The following is a 27,100-nucleotide window of genomic DNA, read 5'->3' as shown; positions in this document are numbered from 1 at the left end:
TCTGAGAACAGAGATGGGTTGTTTGTGTGGGACCATGCCAAATGCTTTAGATAGGTCTAGGAAAGTAGCAGAAGAGAGATAGCCATTGTTTTTACGCTGAAGGATAGTGTTAGTAAAGGAGAGTAAGGCAGTGGTGGTGCTATGGTTTGGTCGGAAATCATGCTGAGTATTGGAAAGGGGGTTGTTTGTAAGGAGGTAGTCTGAGACCTGAGAATGTATACATCTCTCTAGTATTTTGGAGAGTGGAGAGAGAATAGCTTTGGGATGGTAATTGGTTACTTCTGTGGAGGGGCCGCCTGTGTGGAGGGGAATTGTATGTGATACTTTCCACAGTGTGGGATTGTAACTTTCTGACAGAGATCGGTTAATCAAGATGGATACTGGGTAGGCCAGAGCATCAGCTGCGATTTGTAGGTATTCACTTGGGAGGTTGTCTGCTGCTAATTTGGTGGGCTTAAGTTTAGTTAAGAGTTTTTTATGTTGGAGGTAGGTACAGGAGAAAAAGAGAAGGCAGTGAGGAGATTACTAGTTGAAGGTATGGGTTGGAGGGGAGGGGAGGTTGTGTTGTTTAGCTAGTGATAGTATGGTTTGTGTGAAGTGTGTGTTGAATGAGGTAGCAATATTTTTGGAGGAGTGAGGGATGTTAGGAGGAGGGGTACTGACTTTACCTGGGTAGAGGATGGAGTTTATGGAGGACTAGAATTGTTTGAGGCTGTGTTGGGAGGATTCTAGGGCAGACTGGTAGTATTGGAATTTGTCCTGTTTTATTAGCTTTTTAACTCTATTGCATTGTTCTAGGAATTTCTGTCTAGTTGAGGGGGTTTGGTTTTGTGCCAGTGTTCCCGGCTTTATCCCTGTTTTTCATTTCTGACTTAGTGGTTTTCTGTAGCCATGGGAAGGGTTGTGCTTTCGTTCTGGAAAGTCTTAAGGGGGCATGGTAATTAAGGATGCTCAGGAAGGTAGTATTAAAAAATTTAACTGCGTCATCAAAATTGAGGTACTTTAGGGGATGCCAGTTACATTCTTTGAGGGATGAGATAAATGTGAGTGGGTTAAAGTTTAGTTTTTTACATATTTGTTGGTAGATGACAGGTTTAGCATGGTATAGGTATTTTTGAGTAGGAATGTTGGGGAGTGATCACTGAGGCTATCTGATAAGCAGCCTGTTATATATGACTGGGGGCTTTTACTGACTAGTATCCAGTCCAGGGTAGTGTGCTTGCTGGAGTTTTTATTTATCCTGGTTGGTGACTGGACTAGTTGGGTGAAACCATGAAGGTTTATATGATGAGTTGGATTGTTGCCAGAACAGGATTGCCAGTCAGTATTGAAATTACCTAAAATGATAGTTTCTTGGGGTAGATGGTGGGTAGACCAGCTGAGGAGGTTTTCTAGTGGAGGGATGTTTTGGCCAGGTGGGAAGTAGCATCCAATTATGTTGATGGTTTTGTTTTTGGTTTATTTTGATGTTGGTATATATTATTTCTTCATTGCCTATTTGTGGAGCTGATGATTTTAAGATCTGGATGTTTAGATGCTGTTTGAATATTATAGCTAATCAGCCTCCTTTCTTATTTAGCCTGTCTACTCTTATTATGCCGTAACTGGTAGGGAGTATTTGCTCACTGGTAATGTGAGGTTTTAGCCAGGTTTCTGTCAGGATGACTATGTCTGGGGAGTACAAGTCTATGGTGGCCTGGAGTTCATGGACTTTGTTGGATATACTTCTAATATTTAGGCTTAGTAGAAGGAAGTCACTTGGCTTTCTATTGGCTGTAATATGGGAGAAGTTGTGGTTTCTAATCTGATTATGAGGATTGGGGTTGGAGATGGTAGGGCCAGGGTTGGGGTGGATGTCTCCACTTAGGGCTAGTTTTGATATGCATGAGGTTATTAGTTTTCTCATTTTTTGAATGTGTTTGTTTATTAGGGAAACTTTATGATTGTGCTCTGTGGGAGATAGGTATGGTGGGAGGGTTACTATGTTAAGTTGTAGGGATGCTTTATGTTTGAGTAATATAGTGGGTAGAAAATGCGGGGGTGTATAGGGATGGTTCTTGAGTTGGTGGGAGGGGAGCTGACTGTGGGTGAGACATGAGTGGTGGTGTTAGTAGTAGTACAGTGGTAGTGGTTGAGTGGGGGAATGATGGAGCTTTGGTAGGATGTAAGATATGCAAGGAGAGTGCATGCAATGAGCATAGGTAAGGTATGCTTGTACATGTTAGTTGAGGAGGTGTGATAGTAATGGGAAAATTGAGAAGGTAGTGTTGGGTTAGCACTGTGGTTGGCTATTGGAAAGATAGGAGGGGTTTGTGAGTGTAATAAAGGTAGGACCACTGGGGGCGGGAGGTAATAGGGGGCAGGATGGGGAGCGAAGTGGGTAGAGACCCTGTTAGTTGCTGTTATGAGGAGGCTGGAAACAGTCAGGTAACAGAGTAAATTGATAAATGAACATATGATAGTGAATGTGGAGACTCAGGTAGGTACCCTGTATTTCCACAAACTATCAGTTAGCTGTGCCCCAGTTCAGGCAGTTTTATTAAGTTTTATGGCAGGGATGAGCATAAGGTGCTTAAAGGGTGGTTGCAGTTTTAAAAATGGTGCCTGCCACAGGTAATATTTATTAACTTTGGGATTGGCTTAAGGTAATAAACAGGGAAGGAGGAGGGGGAGAACAAGGGTGTGAGCAGGCAGTTCTTTTGTACTGCTGCTAATGAGCCAAAGCAAAGAAGTTTGTGTTTAAGAAACAATCAGAATTGACCAAGGACTGCTCTGAAACTGTAAGTCATTTCTTAACCATTTCTCAGGTGGAAAAACAGGATAACCTTGTATCAGTAGGCTACTGTGGTCTCAGTTTAAATTAACAAACACACAGTATTGATCAGTTATGGATACTATTTGCTAAAAGAAGGGAATAAGAGAGAAAGTGGAAGATGAGTGTGAGTATGTGTGTGTGGGGGGGGGGGCTGCTTACAAGCCAAAGCACAGTGCTCTGCAGGGGAAAATGAATATTGGCTCTAACAGGTAGACACATACTCAAAGTTAACTTTAGCTGTTTTCAGACAGTTCAGACCCGGACTGCGCTTTTCTTATAAGAATGACAGAGGTGGTACCCCAGTTGAACACTTAAGAGTGGTGTTAGGTTCAAAGTTAACTTTAGCTGTTTGCAGACAGTTCAGACCCAGACTGCGCTTTTCTTATAAGAATGATAAAGGTGGTACCGCAGTTGAATACTTAAGAGTGGTGTTAGGTTCAAAGTTAACTTTAGCTGTTTGCGGAGAGTTCAAACCCAGACTGCACTTTTTTTATAAGAATGATAAAGGTGGTACCGCAGTTGAATACTTAAGAATGGTGTTAGGTTCAGTTAACTTTAGCTGTTTGCAGACAGTTCAGACCTGGACTGCACTTTTCTTATAAGAATGATAAAGGTGGTACAGCAGTTGAATACTTAAGAGTGGTGTTACGTTCAAAGTTAACTTTAGCTGTTTGCAGACAGTTCAGACCTGGACTGCACTTTTCTTATAAGAATGATAAAGGTGGTATCGCAGTTGAATACTTAAGAGTGGTATTAGGTTCAAAGTTAACTTTAGCTGTTTGAAGACAGTTCAGACCCGGACTGCGCTTTTCTTATAAGAATGATAAAGGTGGTACTGCAGTTGAATACTTAAGAGTAGTGTTAGGTTCCAAGTTAACTTTAGCTGTTTGCAGACAGTTCAGACACGGACTGTGCTTTTCTTATAAGAATGATAAAGGTGGTACCGTAGTTGAATACTTAAGAGTGGTGTTAGGTTGGGAGAGGGACTGAGCTCCTCATGGGGCCTGTAGCAGAGTGGATTGTAGTTTTACAAATCCCCTTGTTCTGCCCAGCAACCAAATCATCAGCCCTTGCAAGTCTTGAACCTAGGACCCTGCACAACATAGCCACAGCAATTTTCCACTAAGCCATCTGAGCTGTAGATATGTCGGATGTTTTTTCAAACATATCATGCAGCACAGTCATTCAACAGTAGGGAAAATGTATTTATATATATATATATATATATATATATATATATATATATATATATATATATATATTGCAAGGGCTGATGATTTAGTTGTTGGGCAGAACAAGGGCTACTGGATAAAGAGTGATTAAGGCACCTTTAAGCAGTTTTAAGCAGGTTTGCGTGGTGGTAAGCAATGCTAATTTCCAGTTAACTATGCTTACAGACGGTTAGCCTTAAAAGTGCTTAATCTGTATAGGCATTGCATAGCACCATGTAAACAGGCTTATTCCTGCTTACTACTGCTTAAAAGAGCTTACTCCCGCTTACCCCATGCAAATTTCTTTAAAAGAAAAGAAAAAAAGGGGTGATAAGAAAGTGGTGAAAAAAGGGGCAAGCAGAGGGAAAGACAATTGGGAAAGCAGCTAGGGATGTGCAGGATGGGTATAGGGAATGTCCATAGCTGTCCATTTCTTCTACAGCAACTACTGTACAAACTGGATCCAAACAAAGCACACAGAGGAGACAGAATAAGTAACAATGACCTGAGAACACTTCAGCAATAACTTACACTACCATTATTTCTATTATTCACTAGATCATATAAATATGGGGAGATTCCTCAAGATTGGAGACATGCACTTATTAAAACTGTCTTTAAGGGAAAGGGGAGTAGGACAAACCCAGAATCATATAGACCTTTAAGTCTACTTTCCCATTGTGGAAAATAATGGAGAAGGTAATACTAGCTAAGTTATTGTCAAAACTGGATAGGCTGGGACTTGAAACCATATATCAGCATGCATATGTTGAAAATAGATCTATTGCCGCCTGTGACATGGTGTTCTATAACAATATAATAACAGCTATGAATGAAATATTTTGCTGTGATGTGATTTATATAGATTTAACTTCAGCATTTGACAAGGTCATACATAAAACACTGATCAATAAATTAGTACAACTAGGTATTGATGTGCTGTTGATAAGATGGATAGCTGCATGACTTACAAATAGGACATGGCAAGTATCACACACCAACTGGACAGGTGAAATCCTTGGTTACAGTTAAGGTGTCCCACATGGCTCTGTCCAAGGCCCTTACTTGTTTAGATTGTATCTTTCAGACCTTACTTTTTCATCTGAGGTGTTCTACAGTCTATATGCTGAAGACCTCAAATTGGGTAAACTGATTACAAGTGTTGCAGATAAAGCATGTCTGCAAAATAATTTGACTAAATTGACCATTTGGGCACATGAGAATAATATGTTGATAAATGCATAAAAAATTAAGCATATGAAATTTGGAAGACATAAACTGAAAGGTGAATATTTAATACAGCACACAGTGATTGAAACTGTAGACTCATTTAAGGACCTGGGTATATGTGTAGATTCAGCTATGAGTTGTTCTAATCATATTAACCAATTGGCTAATGCTAGTTATAGAACTATAGGTTGTATAAAAAGATTTATAAAGTCTAGGAAATCAAACATAATGAAGTCATTTTTGTTAGTTACATTAGACCCAAACTTGAGTATGGAATAACAATATGGAAACCCTATAGGAAAACAAGCATGAATAAACTGGAAAGAGCACAGCAGAAATATACTAAGAGCATCCATGGATGTGAAAATCTAAGTTATTATGAAATACTAAAATATCTGAACTTGTACAGTGTCTCTTACAGATATTTAAGAGGATATCTTATTTAGGTATATAGGGCATTTAGGGACAACTACCTCTGAGAATGTTTAGGGTTATCAAAAAGTACTAGAAAATCATCAGATAACCTATATAGAATATTCTATAGGAATGAGAGGTGTACTAACTGGTACTCTGACCGAGTAGATGATAATTGGAACAGACTACCAAATTACATTAAAGCTGGTACTAGTTTAGATATTTTTAAGAACAGCCTGGACATTTATTATGGGAACAAGTGTTTTGGTATATTGGCAAGCTAGAAGGGCATTAATGCTTGTGCTTGAAACATTTGTATGTATGTATGTATGTATGTATGTATGTATGTATGCATGTATGTATGTATGTACAGCAACAGCTGTGCATATACACTGAATTTGGAGGTATATTTGGACACGCAAACCCCTGGGAGAGGGGTGAGGACAACAATAATGTGTTGTGATGCCAATCACACCAGATTACATGTGTCCAGTGGACAGGTGTGAGAAATGGGCAGCTATGTATGGGGTGAAATTTTTTTGGGGGAAAAGATTGCCCTTTTTTTTAAGATGAGAGTGGGATATTGGGGTAGGATAGTAGGTATATTTTGATAGGTAGGTTGGGTAGAAAGACAGACAAGACAGCATACAGGTTTGGTATATAACACATGTGGGTGGTAAACACCTTGGATGGGGAGGGGTGTTTGGAAATCAGAAGTCCATGAGCCCCCAAATTGAGACAGCAGGAATGAGGTTCCCACCAATGAGAAGTCACCACTGCACCTTCATGGCCCTGAAGGTGGCTGTACTGGAGGCCTGAGCAGGAGGGGCAGGCTGACCCTCTAATTGTGCCACACGGCCCTCAAACTGGTGTAGCAGACATTAAAAACTCCTTTTGGAGCTCGCTGTGCACCAGTCCATGGACCTGGCTTCGGATGACGGTACAACCAAAAGCACACCACAGCTGTTGAATAACCAACCAACTTTAATAACACATAAGACAGTGTAATCCACGTTAAGTGTTTTCTTCCCACAATACAAGGGACTTCATCAGAACAAATATTGAAAAAAACAACCCAGCCTTAAATAGTTTGCTGAATTAAAACTCCAATTAATTAATCATTGTTAAAAACCATGATTAAAGAATAAATTAACTATTAAAATTCATAATTAGAAAAAATATATATATAATTAAAATGACAACATAAATTAAAATACTAACATTCTTCTTCTTCTGGCTTTTCCCGGTTAGGGGTCACCACAGTGGATCACCGGTCTGCTCATGATTGGCAGTGGAGTTTTTGCGGTGTTGAGTTGTCAGCCCGGTGCCCATCCTTCGACTGAAGGCCGACACATGCATGCACTCACACCTAGGGCCAATTTAGGGTGTTCGATCCACCTACAGCATGTCTTTGAGATGTGGGAGGAAACCGGAGCACCTGAAGGGAACCCACGTGACCACAGGGAGGACATGCAGACTCCGCACAAAAGGCAACCCAGCTAAGGATCAAACCGAAGAACCTTTTGCTGTGAGGTGGCAACACTAACCGCTGCACCACCATGGCTGCCCCAAAACAAAATAAAATACTAAAATTGCTATAATAATAATCCTTTAAATTATTAAAAATATTCCTGAAAACAATGATACTTATCAATTTATACCCAGGTTATCATAAAAATTTTTTTAATTTTAAAATACTGGAAATACTTATAGATTTATTAATTCCTGGGTATTCCATTGCATTGCATCGTAGCTGCCATTTCAATTCACTAATATCTAAATGCATATTTAAACATTTGCCTTGTGGGTCCCTTTCCAAATGTTGAACCACCAAAAACTTAAACTTGTGATCTTTATACTCATTAATGTGCCTAGTGAGGGCGTTGGTCATTCTGCCATGCTTAATGTCTAAAATGTGTCCCCCTATCCTACTGTTAAAATGTCTACTAGTTTTTCCTATGTAGAGTATGGGACAATTTTGGCACTTTGCTATATAAACCACATTTTGGGTATTACAATTGTAATGCCATTAATGAAAATAGCTTTGCCATTCAAATAAAACTGTTCCCCTGTTTCTAAAATGTGCGGACAAAATGTGTACCTCTTACATTTAAAATTCCCTTTTCTCTTGTTGGTGCCCACTTCACTACCATTTTTACAGATTTCCAATATATCTTTGATGGACCTTTCCTTTTTATATACTATTTTGGGTGACTTTCCCACCTTTTGCCCCACATTATAATCAAAATGTAAGATCTCCCAATTATACCTAATTATTTCAGTAACTTCACTGGCATCCTGATTAAGGGTAGTTATAAAACCTGCACTAAAATTTTCTCCCCTATTCCATTGTCCAAGGGTATGTAATATTACATCTTCACTATTGTTTCTCATTAGGATGGGTCTATATATCCCCTCCATCTGCTTGTGTGTAACCCCTTTACTTATTCCATCTAAAAATTCTTGTGGATAACCTCTGGTTTTAAACATCTGCAATATGAATTGAATCTCCTCCATAAATCTGGTATCAGAGCTCACCATTCTGGTGGCCTGTACTAACTGTCCTTTTGCAATGGACTTTTTTTGGAAATATGGATGTCCACTGGAAAATTCTAAATATGAATTGGAAAACACTGTTTTTTATAAATTCCAGACTCTAATTTGTTATTGTCTTCATCTGTTCTTAAATCAACATCAAGATATGAAATATTTGTAGTGCTGTGAAAATGAGTAAATTGCAAAAAATCCACTGTATGATTGATGTATTCAAAAAATTGGTAAAGTTCAAATTCAGTACCTTTCCATTCTATAAATAGGTCATCAAGGAATCTAGTGTAATATAAAATCTTGGAATAAAAGGCCTCTTCCATTACAAACTGTTGTTTCCAAAAGGACATGACATAATTGGCAAAAACAGGGGCATAAGCTGCCCCCATTGCTACCCTTGTACTCTGATTATAATATTGTCCTTCAAAGTAAATATAGTTACTTTGCAGTACTACTTCCATTAATGTCATGTATAAATTTACCTGGTCTTGATCATATAGGCCAGTGTTTGTAACTGAGCTTCCAACTACACTAAACCTTCAGCATGTGGTATAACGGAAAAGAGAGTGCACACATCTGTAGTGACTAATATTATATCTGTTTCCATCTTAATCTGCCTGATTCTGTCCAGGAATTGCCATGAATCTTTAATGATATAGGAAAAGCTGTCAGACCAGCTTGTAGTGTAACATCCAAATATTTACTAATAAAGCATGTTTTTGAATTTTTCCATCGACATCAGATCAAGATTTTGGGTCCCTTAGTCCTTTATGGACCTTGGGTATCCCAAAAATATTGGGTATCATGGGGTGTTTATTTGACATAAAACTATATTCTTCGTCATTGATTTGTCCTTGGTATAACATGTCATCAAATATTAAATTAATTTTCATATATGTTATGTGTATCTCATTCAATGAACTTTCCATGTATGTCCCGTCCATCAAAAGAGCATTCATTCCATTTAAATAGTCTGCTTTGTTTGTAATAACTACCCCATTATTCTAATCTGGTTTCATAATTCATATTTTTGAATCTTCAGCCAAATCAGTATGTAACCATTCTTCTGTTTCTGTCATATTACTAACATATTTACCATGTTTTTGTCTGAGGGCCCTCCTTATGTCCTTTTCACAAACTTTTTCATACAGTCTAATTACATTGTTTAATGGGGGATTAAATGTAGTTGGTTTTTTTAAGACCTTCTCATGCACTGTGAGTGCATCTTCCTATGTGTTAAACCATACTTTCAAATTTAATTTTCAGGTAAATCATTTTAAATTTAATAGGGTATCAGCTATTTTACCCCTTCTATTAGGCACATACGTGAAATCTTTGGCTAACAAATTAACATGTTCAGTGCCTATATATTTAGTTGAATAATTATAAACTTTAAAATCGTTGGCATCATTAACTATTACACACGATTCAAAAACATTTTTGACCCCGACATACTGTTCCATATTTTGAATTGTTCCATTGTCAAAAACATTAAAAAATTCATCAGAATCTGTTCTCATAAAATCACCACAATTGTTAAGTTCATCTGGTAAACAATTACAGTTTTTTTGTTGTTGTTGCTGTTCCCCAATGTTTAATAAACAGTCTAACACAACACAGCTCTAAACCACTTCATTTTCAAATGAAAGTTCCTTATTATTATGGGTGAGGGAAGATTCATTCACAATACTTAGTTCATTTATCAAGGCCAATGCTAAGTCCATCAATTCATCCGCTGGCGACTCCGGTTGTCACACAAAATAGTATATAAAAAGGATAGGTTCTTCAAAAATAAATTGGAAATGTGTAAAATTGGTAGAAAAGTGGGCACCAACAAGAGAAAGGTGAGTTTTAAATGTAAGAGGTGAACATTTTGTCTGCACATTTTAGAAACAGGGGAACAATTTTATTTGAATGGCAACACTATTTTCATTAATGGCATTACAATTGTAATACCCAAAATGTGGTTTATATAGCAAAGTGCCAAAATTGTCCCATATTCTACATAGGAAAAACTAGTAGACATTTTAAGAATAGGATAGGGGAACACATTTTAGACATTAAGCATGGCAGAATGACCAACGTCCTCACTAGGTACATTAATGAGTATAAAGATCACACGTTTAAGTTTTTGGTCATTCAACATTTGGAAAGGGACCCACAAGGCAAATGTTTAGATATACATTTAGATATTAGTGAACTGAAATGGCAGTTATGATGCAAGGCAATGGTATACCCATGAATTAATGCATCTGTAAGTATTTCCAGTATTTTAAAATAAAAAAATATTTTAGGATAGCCTGGGTATAAATTGATAAGTATCATTGTATTTGGAAATTTTTTTTAATAATTTAAAGGATTATTATTATACCAATGTTAGTATTTTATTTTACATTGTCATTTTAATTATATATATTTTTTTCTAATTATGAATTTTAATAGTTAATTTATTCTTTAATAATGGTTTTTAACAATGATTGATTAATTGGAGTTTTAATTGAGCAAACTGTTTAAGGCTGGGTTGGGTTATTCAATATTTGTTCTGATGAAGTCCCTTGTATTGTGTCAAGAAAGTGCTTAATGTGGATTACATTGTTTTATGTGTTATTAAGGTTGGTTGGTTCTTCAACAGCTGTGGTGTGCTTTTGGTTATATAGTTTTGGACTTTTGGAATTTGGGTGATGGTATCCTGTCTGCACCCGCTCTCGGGAGAGACAAGGCCCATCCCCTGAGGTGGTTCCACCTGAAGGTGGTGCAGGACCAGTGGATGAGGAAGTCTTGGGGCTGGTCGCAGACATGCTGGGGTCTGGTGCCATGGCCAGATGAGGTGGGAAAGGTGGTCTGCTGGGACCGGCCTTCCCAAACGTGCTATGGTGTTGCAGTTTTAGAACACATGTGGGCTAGTAATAGTCAACACAATCCAGGATTAGTTATAACAGCACACATAGATATTCCCATTAACCCAAAACAACATATTTGGAATAGTTGCATAGCAAGCAGAACACATGCATATATGGTACCACAGTGGCCATTACAACGGCATGCAGGTTACATTGATAGCAACAGGCCACCAATGATAGTATTTCAACATGGAGCATTAATAGAAACACATTTCAATATTTGTTAAACAATAGGACATATGTCCCAACAGTAGGTTTGGTGTAAAACATACCCATTGATTTGTGTGTTTAGATTATTGTTGCAGATATGGTGGGGGAGAGAGATGTCAGTTAACAACTTGTATATCCTTGCAGTACTCACAACTTTAATGATCATTGCTCTAAGCATTACTCTGCAGGTATTATTTTAATACCCTATGGCCTTGGTTTGGGCAGTGGTATGTTTGTACACAGTGTGTAATTCAACTGTCTTATAGCTACTTTCAACTTCTCTTACCTGGAAGACCTGTGGCGGGAATGTTTGTTAACACTACCTGACTGTTTCTACACATTTTCACAAAATCCTAGTTAAAATTATGCATACAGCTTACTACCACTCCCAGGATTCAAACCATGGCTGTGTCTGCTAAAAATGCAACACTTTGTGTTTCATCAGAGTGAGCTATTGAGAAGCTGTGTTTTGCTCTTCAGTGTTTTCTCTCTAAGTCTCTCTTAGTCGTACAATCTGACCTTGTAATTACAACATTCTTATACAGACATTCGCAGACATATTTTTTATGTAGCACAGTGTGGGAAACAGTGGTTAACACAACACTGTTATTCAGATATCAGATCTTGGTGAATGCAACATGTCATGCCATACAATACCAGAGTAAACACAAACAGTCCAGGATTTAGAACTTTATTGCCAGGCAGTTATAGTTTTATTTAAATATGGCCTATATGGGACTATTACTGTCATATTGTCTGGTTTATTCAATACAAACCATACACATTTTTTATACTGCCAGGTGACATTCTACTCCTTTATATTTATTTGATATGACTACAGCAAGCAGGACTGTTACTCACCAGCCTCATGACACAGCCTTTGCAACCTACTGGCATGGGCTTCCTGATTCGCAGCCCGCTCAGCTGGAGCTGTAATGAAAATAGAGAAACATTTATACATTCCCATCCATCACATACACAGGCTGGACTTTGGTAAACCATTATTGCTATGAATACTTACACACTGCTGGGACATCACCCCTCTGTCTTGCTTCTTGGACCCACTGTTCCAAGAGCTCCCTCTTCCTCTGTTTCAAGTCAGCATAGTGGTGCTGGACCTGTTCACCAGTCTGAGGGATACCAGTGTCACTGGTGAGATCATGGGCGAGACTTTCCCAGGCTTCCACCTTATATTGGGAGTCCTGGTACTGGTTCTGCAGCAGTCTCACATCATATTTTTTTACCAGGAGTCCTACCATGACCTAGGACTCATGTATGTCCCAGTGCTGAGCCCAAAAGTGCATGCCATCTCCAACATCTGCCATACTGCCTACAGTGGAGTGCTACAACCAGCTATGAGCTGTATTCCTGCCTGCGGGGTTTAAATGTGGCTGATTTCCCACCCTTTGCTGTGATTGGACAGCTTTGAAAATGCTGAGCTAAGCTAAGCTACGGGCAAACCTGCTTAGCTATGGTTGGTAGTGCTTAAAGGGGCAGGTTTAGCATTGCTTACCAATGGGCAAATCCACTTAGCTGGGCTTCTCATTGCTTAGTATTCATATGTACACAATGCTTACACTTGGTCAACATAGCTGTGCAATGCTTAGCATTGCTTATGTTTTATTTTATTGGACTGCCAAATGTATGGGATTGATTCATCATTCATTACATAATAAAGATTTATTTACCTTCCCTGACATCCCCCAATGTGCTGTAATTCCATTTATTCTTGTGTGACTATACTGCATGGGGCACTTGTGTTTATATGGGGGTTTCACTACTTTATTACACTGACACCTCACACCTTGGCCTAATACACTACTCTGGTTGAGAAATATAAGTTACTTCCTACATAAATATACAAATAAATTAAAATTGTAATGTTTACACATACAAAATGAAAATGGTTTTGGTGAGGCTCAAACCATAAATGATTACATGTCAGATGTGGACTCTAACCACTACACTATGCACATACTGGATGTTGCTTGCTATTTAACTTATTGTGCCATTTCAGCTGGTCTAAGCATAGCTAAGCAACGGGCACACCCATGCAGCTACGCTTAAACTTTATTGCATATGTGAAAAACAAAAAATTATTTGTTGTGTTTTTTACTTCGCACCCTTCAGAATATCCATGCTAATGCTAAACCTATCTGGGTTTGTAGGGACAATTGTCCCTTATGGCTTTGTCCAGATTTCTTACCCTGATGGGTTGGGGGGTGTTACAAGGATTCTCACTCTTTGTAAATTGCCATACGGTAATTCTGGTGTACAGCAGGCATGTGTATTGTGAGAACACTGCTCTTAGACACAGCCCCTGCACTTATACACAGAACAATGTCCGTATCACAGCACGGCAGCACGCCTTCATGAATATGCATGGTGCGCTGCCATGCTGCACGGGTACAGTCCCTTCCGTGCAGGAGTAAGCTATTCCTGCATGGAAGTTTACTGAATCTGGGGGAGATTCATTGAAACAGCATTGAAACCCACATGCAAACAAAATTCATCTGGCCAGTGGTGTATTAAGTTTCCCTTTGGGTCATTCAAATCATAGTCCCCTTGCACACATTTTTAGAACCATACAAATATGCAAGAGTTCTTTGATTCACCTTCCTGATTGTATTAAATGATATTCCTTTTATAATACAAGACTACTTGTTAGAGCACATTTTCAATTTATAGTTTTGAACACTTTTCCAGTAAGCAATGAAACAGAACATATGAACTATAATGATAAAACTGCCCAATTCAGAACATTTCAACCATAAAAGGCCACTCGAACTTCTATCATTACAATCCACCAATATCAGTCAATATGCACAGTCTCTGTAGAACTAAAAGTCATCTGAATAATTCCACATTGAAGAGGATGTTATTAGCAAACAACTTTATGTTTCAATGTTTCATCTACAAATTCAATTCCTGCTGCTCTTGATGAATAAATTGTCTATTTTACATTAAAAATATGATAAGCTGGTAGTATTGCAATATGGAAGATAAACTGATAGCAGATTCATAGTTACTAGGTATCTCATCCTAAGCAGGACATACTCAGGACTGCAGTACCCCACCCCCTTAAAGTACAACACAATATCAGCATTCCCTTTACATGCTGCGAGAGTAAAACCCAGAGCCTTCTGCATTGAAAGGCAGTATGCTACCTGTTGTTCTACTAACAGTGCTTTGGAATTTGATAGCACAACAGTGATACCATTTGCTAAACAAAACAGTTGCAAATTGAAGTCAGACCGCATGAGCAGCAGTAAACTTATCTTCCCTTGGAGCTCATAATTCCTCGAAAAATGCACCTAATACACAACCTCCCTGGATTGGGTAGAGGATTCAGGCTCTAGTTTCTTATTACTAAACTACACAGTTTCAGCTCAAGCAAATTACAACCCACCTGCTATCTCTGACTAGATTATTTTACATGCACATGCAGACACCTCTACCTACCATACCTCTCAAGCCTCTTAGTGCAAGAAATCTAGACAAAGCCTAAAATAAGGATAGATTTTAAATATTGCTCTTATGAACTTAGTTGCTAGAATAATAGGAGTTTTGTTAGTATGCATGTTTCTAAAGGATATGAAGTCTGAAACTCAAATGTCTGTCATTATTAAGTAACTTCAATCCTCAGTGATTTTCCAGAATATCATAGATTTTATGAGGAACAGACTAAAATATGCGCACAAATCTGGACAGTTGATAGGTATGCTACCTACCTCTTACACATAAACACAGACACACACGCACACACACACACACACACACACACACACACACACACACACACACACACACACACACATATATACACACACATCTACATACCTCTTACACATGCACACACACACACACACACACAAACACACACACACACACACACACACACACACACACACACACACATACGCACCCCTTTTACTTGTCTGTCCATGGTCTGCAGTCCAAATATCCTCTGGTATTCAAATTTCACACATGCAGACAATGAAAACGTAAGCAACAGGTTGCACAAATGCAGGAATCGAAGACGTAAGGCAGTCGCACACACCTGTTGTGTCTTTGATTCCAGATGTAAAGGGCATTCTTAAAGAAAAGCACCCTTAAAAAATACATATTTTTTTTTTATTAAAAAAAATGAATCTCCTAGCAGCAGGCCCCCTCCCAGCCAGTAGTCCTAAGTAGTTGCATTAATCACCTAGTGCTGGATCCATCTCTGACTACATCTTAGTTCTAATCAAGATGCTGTTCTTTCTTTCAAGAAAACTCATGTTTACATCAAAATATAAGTTACTTTTGGTGCTAACAATAGAAATATATTTTAACATGTCTATTTCACTCACAAATGTGGGATCTGGTTTCCGCTCTGAGTTCTAAGCTGCTGCAGTTTGCATGACCTAAAGTTGCTTGAAATAATTAATGTTATTCTTTGTCATTACATGAACATGAAAGGGCTATCTGCTCTGTCCACACATGAGCTCAGGAAAGCCAGGATTCATAGAGGCCACATGCTAATTTGCAATGGCAAACAATAAGCATAGGTCATGATGAGTTGTAAAAGAAAAATGATGTAAAACTATGTATGCTAACAAAGCCTTCTCCCACCTACTTGCAATTTATGCTGTCACTTGCTGTTAACCTTGCTATTTCCTGGTGTAAGCTGCTTGTTTTGGCCAAGCTAAAACCTCTTCCTCTCAGTAGCACTAGCAGGCCAAGAAGGCAGAGATATAAATAGAGAATAACACATTATACTTTTGACAGTCAGGAGATACTTGATAGGTTCAAAGTGACATGGATATTGCGAGGTTCTTAGTGAGAATGTATGGCCCCCACTGGTACTTGATATCCCTGTGAATACTAAGGTATTTTCTTGAGGTACTCTGTGCAATAGATTGCACCCATGTTGCAATAAGGGTGCCCCATCAGGTCTACAGGAGAACAATACCACATTAGGAAGGGCTATCATCCCATCACTTTCTAGGCACTGTGTAATGCAAAGGGGTGCATCACCAATGTCTCTGCCCAGCATCCTGGCAGTGCACATAATTCCCATATCTGGCACAATAGCTCACCCGCTGCCTTTTCCTACACAGTAAGATGTCCAGTGGTCATCTTGTTGGTATGTGTAAAAATATTTTTTGTTTGTTTTTCATTTATGTAAAAATGTATCACAAAAGACTAAACTATTTTTTTCTTTGTTTTGACTCCCCCTTTCTTTCTCGTTCTGCCTTTTTTTTTTCTTTCAGGTGATGTTGAATATCCATGAGAGCTGTAGCTGATGACACCAGTAAGAAATCCAAGTGGAGCTGCAGACGAGAATTGCAATACAGCCCTGTCCTAGACCCATGTTGTCAATGAGAGGGTCTTTGGCCTCTTGAAGAGTCATTTTATATGCTGGATGGGTTTGGGGTGCCCTTCAGCATGACCCAGTTACTGCATGCAAGATGTCTACAGAATGTTGCATTCTGCACAACAAGACAATATACCTGTCTGGTGGTGAATTGGCCGCTGCTGTTACTGCAGGTCACAGTTCAAATCCTACTATGACTAATTGTGACCAAACAGCAGCAGTAATAAAAGACACCATAAGGCAGGCTCAAACATGCCATAGGCTGCCCAGGGAAAGAATCAGCATGTAGTCCAGAGCTATGGACCATGACATTCAGGTTAGTGTTTCCTTTCTTGTAAAAAACACATAGAGTATAATTGATGAATGCAGTGATATCTGTGGGCTATGCTGTGTGGTGCATGGACTGTTGTTACTGCTCGTCTGATATTCCTTCTCATCTTTAAATAATTAATTTTTATTTCAGAACAGGTACTCATATTATTGTTTGTAAAAGTCATACCTGAGACCTCACTGACTCCTGATCAGTGCTACTTATGCTAAGCAATTTCCATTGTATGTAGCACAACAGGTAATATACATGCTTTTGATGAAGAAGGCTGTAGGTTCTACTCCTGCAGTATACAGATGGATCACTGATACTGTACTGTGTTGTATTTTAAAGAGAGTGGATGCTGTAGTCCTATGAATGCCCTCCTTTGGAGGCGTTACCTAGTAACTATGTTTCTGTTATTCATTTGCCATCCGTTCCCCATTGCCAAATTACTAGCTTATCATTTTTTTAATGTAGTGTAGGCAATTTATTCTTCAAGGGCAACAGGCATTTTATTTGTAGATGAAACAATGAAATATAAAAGTGCTTCCTAGCAGCAACTTCTTCATTAGTTACAGATCCCTTTAATGTGGAATTATTTGGATGACTTACTTCCGCAGAGATTTTGCATACTTACTGATATTGATGGATTGTAATGACAGAGGTTTGAGTGGCATTTTATGGTTGAAATTTTCTGAAATGGGTAGTTTTGTCATTATTAGTTCATACATTTTGTTTCATTGCTTACTAGAAGACTGTTCCAAACTACAAATTTAAAACACATTCTAACACATGGTGCTGCATTATACAAGGAATATAATTTAATACAATCAGGAAGGTGAATCAAAAAACACATACATGTATGGTTGCTCACAGGATGCAGGAGATTAAAATAGGGGAAGAGACCAGTCACCAATGGAGTCCCCCAGGATTTGGTGCTGAGACTTTTTCTTTTTGGCATATATATCTCAAAAGTAAAGGGAAATACCAAAGGGTTTTGGCTGACTAAGTTTGAGATGACTGCAAGCTAGGAGCAGTTATTAAATCCCCAAATGACATAACCGTCATGCAGGAAGGTTTGTTCCAAGCAATAACAGGTGCCAGAATCATTAATTCAAACTAAACTCCAAGGAAAACATTATCATAACCTTTGGAAAGTCATCTTCTCTAGGAAACTGCCAAATTGACAATGCCCCCTGAGAACTGACCCAGTTGTTTGGCATTTCTGAACTTGTGTGTACAGTAACCTAACTTTTGACCAATATGTGCCCAGAGTCATAAGAAAGTCTTTCTATATTGCACAGCTTATAAACAAATTGATTGTGACTAGATCTAGAGATATCACTGTCCCCCTTTACAAAGCCCTCATTAGGTCAATCATTTTGTACAATGCCCACTTTGGCATGTATCTGTCCAGACCCATGCAACAATTGGAATACCCACAGAGATACCTTACTAAAAGGATACAAGTCCTAAACAATAGGTCTTGCATGGACCACCTCAAAGATTTATCACTATACTCAGTATCATACAGAGTGCTTAGAGGTGACATGTCTGGCATACAAGGCATCCTGCGACCTAATACAGATGGACCTACTGAACATCAGCAAGTCAAATGGCATCAGAAATACTCAATCCAGGTATCTAAACTGAATGTTGTGGAGAGTTGGATATATATCACAGAGGCTACCACTGTTAAAGAACAGATTATCCATTCAAGTAAAACAAAGCTCATTCCTGTCTATATTCAAATGCAACTTGGATCTAAGGCTGGGTAATAGAAAATGTACTCCAGGATTGCCCCTCATGCCACTAATGGGTAGAGGCAGTTCCTAAATGCTGCATCCCTTACATGGGTCCCTTCAAATGTTCTATGGTATGTTCATATTTATTCTCACTGGGGCTAATATACAATTAACAGCCAAGGAATAGGTAAGACCAATCAGGAAATGCTCATTCAAGCACCAAAAGGGTAACTGGCTAATCTTAAAATGTCATCCAAGTGAACCTATGTTGTGGTAGTAAATAGTTTAAAAAAATTGCCCTCTTTAGATCACTAAGTGCCACTCTCACCCTCCACCCCCCCCCTCAGTCTTCAATAACTTCTAGCGCCTTTGCAGAGCAAAATGAAGTAGTTTGCATATTATGTACTAACAATTCAAACTAATGGACATACAGTAGCTAGTATTTTTTAGTGATGTACAATAATACCAGACTTTTGGCCCTTTCCAGAGAGATGGTGGCCTGAGATCAATATTTTGCTGTGTCCTTTAAAGTAATGACTCCCTATTCCAAGAGTATTTATTTAGCATAGATGTAGATTTAAAATGCAGCATGTATGACAGTATCATTTTTCCAAGACTTTAAATGACTATTACATATTCTTGTAAAAGGCAAAAAGTTGTCCCTCAAACATAAATTTGAACACCATGACTTGCATGGTATATTATAGGCAAATTAAAACTATGTGCAAAATTAATGGTTTAGCAGTCCATATGTTTGAATGAAGGTTCACATTTTAAAGTGTCCTAACTATAGTTTCATAGCTTACAAGACAAAGCATTAATAAACTTAAATCAGTTATTAATTTAAAATAATATTAGTTTAAGTTGTTATAAAATATCCTTGAAGTAACTGGATTATATACAAAATGTGATGTCTCAAATTTACTTTCTGTCCTAAGAGCCAAGGTAATCAGCTGCAGTGTATGAATTTTGTTTTCATCTGATTACAATATAATGTCAAAAATTATTGGATAATTTTACATTAATCGATGTTGGAGTTTGTTGTTACAAAAGAGACATAATGTCCAAAACAGTGCAATTAAAGGTTAATGCATATTTCAAAATAAAGCAGAGTCAATATGACGTTTAAGCAACACTAAAGAGTCAATGTGTGATAATGACATTGTTTTCAATAACTGTTCAAGTTATTGGTATATTTGCCCTTGTTTTCCTTCTTATGAATTAAAATGTTCCAGCTGAGTTAATATCAAGAGTTTATTTCCACAGATATTAATGTGCTGTGATAATAACTAAAAGCTTAGCTTTCTGTTAAATTGTATCATTGCATCTAATTTTGTACAATTGTATATATATATATATATATATATATATATATATATATATAAGAGTCTAAACATATTACTTTCAATCACGAGATGTGAAAATGCAAAATAATGATTAAAAAGCATTCCCTTCCTGCCCATTCATCTCCTAAGCATTACTTAAAGTATCAGGTTTTGCTAGAAGCAAGAAAGTACTGATGAGTGTCATGTATTAGTGAAGTTTGTCACTGAGAAACTGGAGATACTTGCTGAAACCTGAAATTATAATCCAAAACACGCACTCATGCTTTTGATGAGCATCATCAGTTTTTAAATAGCACTGGACTTTGTAAAAGATGCCATTTTGTTTAAGGTACATTTAAAATGTAAGAGTCTAATATAGATTAGACAAGTTTATTGCTTAAAAAACTGTATCTCTTATAAAAGAAGGAAATAAATACATTTTTGTACATTAATAATGCAAATAGTAATACCTGATGTTTCAACATACAAAGAAAATTCAAACATGGTTGAAAGAGTTATTTGGGATTCAAAAAACTCAGATATGACACTTTATATCTCTTTATATTTTAGGTACACTGGAGCACCAGTTATACATTTCAAGACTAAAACAGTAGTTAGTTGATGCAGGTGTGGAAAATTAAATTGCTATCAATAGTTTATATTGTAACTACAATAAAGAAAGCCATTTAACATATTACTTTCATTGACTAACCTGGAGAAATCCCAAAATGTATGAGAGGTACAGAGTAGACTGGATCAAGGACTGGCATACTGAAAAGGTGAATAGGCACCATCAAAATTAATATTTTTAGGACTGCCAGATTACTCCACACATTTTGGTTGTATTTCCAGATTGATTAAGATTTTATAATACAAAGATGAAAGATCTCTCAGAATCATGGGATATATTTATGACTTACAAGCTACTATTCAGCTAAGCAAACTCTAGCAACAATGGGCATACCGACCTGTTTAAAAGCAGTGTACTGAGTTTCTTGGACTTTGTTGGTTAGTGAACCAGTTGCAATACAAAGAAGACATATTGCATGTACTTATCACTGGTAAAAATTGCTTAAAAACAATCACTTCAGTCTTTGAAAGGCAGAAAGCTATCTAGTAGATATGCTTAATACCAAAACATACGTCTTTAGGAATTGTTAAGAGACAGACAACAAAACCCAAGCTGCAATGTTTTTTAGAAAAAAGGAAAAAAGCAGTGAACTTATCAATTAACATGCAAATGTTTAGATGCAATTCAATGATATTTTGATTTGATTCCAGAATTAAAATAGTAGGTGTAAGATTAGTTGAAGATGACATCCCTATATCATGCATTATCTATTTAGATCTACTACAAAAACTGTCTGTAGATGCAACCAGCAAGACAAGGATACTATCTAAAGAAAATAGTCTGAAAAACATAGAATTGTAGAGGCATGCCTTTGTAGTGATATGTTCTTATAGACTCACATAGATAGGTTGTTTTTAGAAACTGGTTAGCTGCCATTTTTGTCACAAGGGTCATGGTAGTAACCATAGGTGTCATTTGTGGAGACTGGACTGCATGGTATAGACAGATAAAATTTTAGCTGCACCCCAGATAACCTGTGTTCAGTTGCCATCAGAAGGTGAAATAGTTGTGTGGGGGATGGTAGGAGTGAAAGTCTGATGTTGGCTCACACATTCTGTGGAGCAAGAAGTGACCCAGCCAACTGGTCCCAGCCATGGTATTGAAGTCTTACATATAGTACCATGGATCAGAGTTACAGCTGTGCTGCATCAATACCACAGAATCTGGACATGTGTCCAGGATGCATGTATGTGTCACACCATGAATGCAAGAGATGTACATGTCACAGCTGCTGCAGGGATGAGTTAAGTTGTTGGTGTTAGGGCCTTTCCATGGGCATATAATAGCTATTCCTGGCAGCCAGCTTTCACCTCAAAGGAAAATAATAAGCTTATGAGTTCTTCCCATGACCAAGGAACAAATGGGTCATAGGAATGTTACCTTGTCCAGTTATGAATGAAGCTGACTCTTACAATGAGGAGAATTAAAATGGTTAGCTGGGTACTAGGGGGAGCCTGAAGATAGTTGACATGGAGACCAAAAGATGTTGGGGTATTGTTTAATTTGTTCTTTTCTGATTCATAATATCTTGTTTTATTGATCTATAAAGCCCCACTCCTGACATAGGATGTGTACAGGATTACCTAATGAATCATTTTGTCTTGCTTTGTTGAGCCAGAGTCACTCAATCATAGTATAGACAGCATGCTTACTGTTGAAAAGGGATGTTGTTGGTTTCTGATTTTAGAGAGAACAAGGTCTGCATAGTGATATACTCACATGACGTCAAGTAAAACAGATGAAAAAAAAATGTATTTAAAATAAACTGTTCCCTTTACTGTGACATTGATTGACCTTGGAATTAGTACATTTAGAAACTAGAAGCATGGTGGCTTGAATATGCAAGAGGAACATAGCCCTGCAAAGCAGTTGTCAATTTAGATTGTTTTAATGTATTTTGATGAATTGTAAACCAACTTACATAGGTGACAGTAGTCTGTGAAAGTTAATGGTTCATTCTCAGTTTAAGTCTCAAAAATAAATTAGAAGAAAAAAATAATATCCTTTGTAAATCTATTATCTTATACTGATTATCTTGTCTAAAAAGCAAAAAGTTAGCATGAAATGTCAAAAAAGATATATTCTGAAATAACCTAAAGTTAATTAGAAGTGTTAGTTTCTTCACAAGTAAAGGAAATATCTCTGTTTTTTTAATCAATCTCTCTCTCTCTCCATAAATATATATATATATATATATATATATATATATATAATATATATATATATATATAATATATATATATATATATGTATAAAAAAAAAATATATATATATATATATAATATATAATATATATATATATATATATATATATATATATATATATATATATATATATATATGTATATATATATATCAAGAACATGTACCTGCTTTAAGTTTGGTTATGGTATGTGCTGCACATAAAAGACACACTAAGATGACATTTTGGCTACTTTTTACCATTGTAAAAGCTCCAGTTTGCCATGACAAGCGTAAAATTGGCCGGGAAAGTTCATAATTAAGTATCTTATTTGAAAAGCATGTTATTAATCGTCTTGGTATAACATGAAATCAACCATGTAGCTGTGTCTTTGCAATAATTGCCTCAGATACTGCTTAGTATGTCCTTAATGGAAAAATGTGTAATTTGACTGCTACAGGATGACATAGGATTATTCATTGTCTTTCCTTACAGAATTCAAAATCTTCATGCAAGACCTCCTATAAACATGCATGGCAAACCAAAAGGAAACACAGGTAGATACACTTATATGTAATAAGGTAAATAGTGCAGTAGACTAGAACTTGGGCATTTTAGTTCTGTGTGTTTAAGGACATTAACCTTTTTTGTTGCCTAGGAGAGACACAGTAGTTTTCTGAGGCATAGAAAATGCTCACTATAAGAGAAATAGAAACCTATGTTGCAAGATATAGATGCCTGGTGAAACAAAATTTATTATTAATCAACAGGTCATGGTCTTTAACTTTGCTGAGTAAACCAGTCATATATAATTGTTGTGTTTTTAAGATTTTGGGTGGATCTCAAGGTATAAATCCAGCTTGTCATTACTGTACTATATGCAACGGAGTTCAGTGTATGATCAAAAGAATCATAACCATACTTCTCAACCTCTAAGAGCAAGAAATCTGTAAATAGAGACAGATTTTAAATATTGCTCTTTGAAACTTAAAATGTTGATGGAATAAGAAGATTTTTGTTAGTATGCATTTTCTTAAGGATGCAGTCTGACACTCAATTGTTGGCAATTATTTTGTGACTTTAATCCTCATTGATTTGCCAGAAAACCAGACATTTTATGAGGCGCAGCCCAAAAATATGAGACAAAAATCTGAACCATCTGAAAGAATCTGGATAGTTGAGATGTATGAAACCCTTATATAAAGATATATAGTGAAATCACATTATAACATGACTATCTTAAAAAACAAGTAATAATATAATGTATAAAGCAAAGTATAATTGCAATAATAGTTGCATAAATATTGTAATGTTTACAAATGCAATTCATCAATGATGATAACTTCACAAAGGGTTACATGAAGTGTACTAGCTGCTGTGTTTACAGTTGTGTGACACGATTTTATCTTCTAATGAACAAAGAAATAAATACTAGTAAAGATGCTAACACTAGCAAAGTAATCCAATTTTAAATGTGTTCAGTCAAGGTTTGTGCAATGCAATCAAAGTAATTTTAAGTTCTCAAATTGGTGTATATGTAAGATCCATAACCTTTTTGATCATACACTGAGGAAAAAGGTGAAAGAAGTCTGTGCTGCCTTTTCAGATAACATTGTAATCATAGACATTTTAGCCGGAGAGTGCTACATTTTGTGTGTGTGTGTGTGTGTGTGTGTGTGTGTGTGTGTGTGTGTGTGTGTGTGTGTGTGTGTGTGTTTGTATGTTACAGATAGGGATAACGGGTTACGATGTGTTACTTAGACTTAAATATGTAAAGAGAAAAGTATTGCTTTTCTATCAGAACTATAGCATTTCTAATACATGCATAATAAATCACAATACTCAACAGGCAAAAAGCTAAATATTAGGTAGAGACAAAAATTCTATATCAGTTTCAATAGCCATCCCTATCTACCAGCACTGCCTGTTTAATGTGAACAACAGGAAGTTTGTTTTTTTGCAATTACTCCTAGTGAAAGAAGCATTCCCAATGAAACATCTGTTTGTCAAACTAGGACACAGCAAGAAAATGCATTAAAAGATGAAATTTAAATGAATGAATGAATAATCTCAAACTAGTAATGCGTGTTGCAGTTTTCTTATCCCAGTTATTTTTCACTTGGCATCTGAAATGTTCAGATAATGGGCTAGATTCTAAATGACACCAGGCAGCACAGGGCATGGGTTCTCCTAAAAAGGGCTGTTACATTACACTCAGAGCAGGATAAGTCCTGCCACTAAGATGGACTCTTACAAAAAAGTGATCATCAAGCAAAACATTTTTTTGATGTGTGGTGAGGTTTCTAGCGACTTAATGCCATACATTCAACAAATGCAGCTTGCTGATATGTTTTGATAAATGAATCTGTCGCAAACAGCTAGCGATACCACAACACATGTATATGGCACATGCTGACGAGTTCTAAAAATAGTTCTAGTAGGCGTGGCCCCTTACAGCCAAAAGAAGATAAGATTAGTAAAGGCAGAATCTCCTTTAGTAAATCACACCAAAAATGTGGTATTTATGCATCCAGCCAGGAATTTGTGACGCAAGTACAAATAACTGGCATAAAATATGTGTTAAATGTCTTATCAGAGCTATTCACTCTTCACTTCTACCTCCTTTTCCGTTGACACTTTTCCCCAAACTCCTCATATGAACAGTTATCTCTCTCTCTCTCTGTATATATATATATATATATATATATATATATATATATATATATATATATATATATATATATATATATATATATATATATCTATATATATATATCTATATATATATATATATATATATATATGCACACACACACACACACACACACACACACACACACACACACACACACACACACACACACACACACACACACACACACACACACACACACACACACACACACACACACACACACACACACACACACACACACACACACACACACACACACACACAGTACAGTGCACACTCTAGAGTGGTTATTGACCTATCAATTATATGCACAACATACAACATCATGACATCCCACTGAAGTCTGTTGCTGGAAGCCTTCAGTAAATTACGGGTGAACAACACATGCTGACAGAGTGTTATACAGGTGCTTGAATCTCAAGTGCTTAAAAACCATTCTCTTGAAGCCAAGGACACAAGCACCTTGGTGTGGTCTACTAGTAGTGCTCAAACTTGAATATGAGTTTGCAAAAGCAGCCATGGTGACAGATGAGGTTTAGGATTAAGGAGAGTGAGGGAGTTTAGTATTAGGGAGCAGAACAGGAATTTTAGGATTAGGGAGTAGGAAGGGATTTTTAGGTTTAGGAAGGAAGAGGGGAGTTTTAGTGTTTTAAGGTTAAGGTTAGGGATTGATCAGAGACATTAGGTTTAAGGAGGGGGTTGGAGATTTAAGGCTACAGAATGATCAGGGACTTTATGTTTAGGGATGGGGTTTGGAGTTCAAAATTTAGGGAAAGACCAGGGGTGGTGTTTTAGGGTAAGGAAATGAGGAGTTTGGTTAGGAACTGGGTGGGAGTTTAGCGGTTAGGGTTTAGATTTTGATTGGACTACATCATTTATAGGAATGGGTTTTGGGAAGGCTATGTAGAAATGGGAGAATAGTCTAGTAGGAGTTTAAACACTGACCTGTTTGAGCAAGTGGCAGGAAGCAGGTGTATTGCAAGCTGTTAGCACATGAGCACCTGTAGTAGACCCATGATGACACTGGTGCATGACCCTGTCAATAATTTCAGAGAACGCTGAGGTCCTCTCAACCACATTAGATGTAATAACATGACAAGTAAGTGGTAACTGGATTCCAATCCATATCCTGATGAACAATGTACTAAGATAAAGGAAAAAGGAACATTTGTACTAAATGCTAAATACTATAGCTGGCCAAAAGTTCTCATTGAATAGAATTCAGAGACATTGTATATAACTAAATTATATAACTTATGCATGTCATTGCAGGAATAATGTGAGAGCGTCCATTCTGTATTAATCATGCCTAATCCTTTCATATGTACCACACAGTGTATGAGGTATTGCAATGTATGCCATTAGGGTTTTTAATGGTGAAATAGGGTATGTAATAATATATGCAGCTACGGGGGGTGACAGAGGAACCAACTAACAGTCTGTTGAAATGGACTTGCACATAAGTGATAGGGTGGTGAGGGCTCCAGGATCATGCACAGTTGTGTACTGACATTCTTGTTACATGT

This window comes from Protopterus annectens, chromosome 17.part0 (assembly GCF_019279795.1).
Source record: "Protopterus annectens isolate FY-2018-M chromosome 17.part0, PAN1.0, whole genome shotgun sequence".
Lineage (NCBI taxonomy): Eukaryota > Metazoa > Chordata > Ceratodontiformes > Protopteridae > Protopterus > Protopterus annectens.
This window is presented reverse-complemented; position numbering follows the sequence as displayed.